Here is an 840-nt window from a genome sequence, read left to right as displayed (position 1 = left end):
GGGGTTCTGGAGTCTGTGTTTAGGATATGTAGGAGTCAGACTCCAGAAGCACTGATTTAGAGACAAGGAATTAAGCCTTTGATTAATCCTCAAATCCATTCACGTTCTTCATTTTCCAGAAACAGAATCTTGAAAAAACCTCTCATGATCAAGCCACATCTGCTCAGACTGATCAAGGTATGCGTACGCACAGATTACTCCGAGTCGCGGCTTGACTTGTGTCAGATTCGATAGAGCTCTACGTTCGGCGTGATTGATGATCTTGATGTCTTGTTCCGTCTTAAGGTTTACAGAGAAATTTGAAAGCAAGCGAGGAAAGGATACTGCTGCTGACCAAAGACAAAACTAAACTTGAGAATGACATTGTGGACATGACGAAATCAACGGGCGACAGCTCTACTCTAATAACAAAGCTGAATGAGGAGATCAAGCAGAAAGAGAGGTTTGATTAAGCTGCTTAAAAACAACCGTAGAGAAAGAAAACGAGTCGTTGACCTCGGTTTACAGCTTAGCTTGATTTGGTTTGTGGGGCCTGAAACATATATTAGTGGACTAAATCAATCATAGCTATAATTCACGAGTCCTGCCTGATTTCAGGAGACTAGAGGAGCTTCAGAAGCAGCTTGAAGAGGAGAGGGAGAAGGCAGCTCATGCGGAGGAGGAACGCTCTCGAGCCAAAAGCCTGGAGCAGAAACACCGAGCAGAGCTTTCCAGCCTGCAGGAGACGATCACGCTTCTGGTGAGAACGTCTCCCAATTTTGGCAGCTTAATAATTGTGTGTAAAATACAGAAAAGCTGTAAAAACATTTACAGAACCACCTGTAAATTTTACAGTACAAA

General features: G+C 43.3%; 1 pseudogene; it reads left to right on the top strand.

Moving 5' to 3' along the window:
- The window catches only part of LOC107571516 (CAP-Gly domain-containing linker protein 1-like), a 52,969-nt pseudogene that overhangs the window by 34,752 nt on the left and 17,377 nt on the right, over window positions 1-840 (top strand).

The sequence above is a fragment of the Sinocyclocheilus grahami genome, unplaced genomic scaffold (genome assembly GCF_001515645.1).
Source record: "Sinocyclocheilus grahami isolate Dianchi unplaced genomic scaffold, SAMN03320097.WGS_v1.1 scaffold1606.1, whole genome shotgun sequence".
NCBI lineage: Eukaryota > Metazoa > Chordata > Actinopteri > Cypriniformes > Cyprinidae > Sinocyclocheilus > Sinocyclocheilus grahami.
This window is presented reverse-complemented; position numbering and strand designations above follow the sequence as displayed.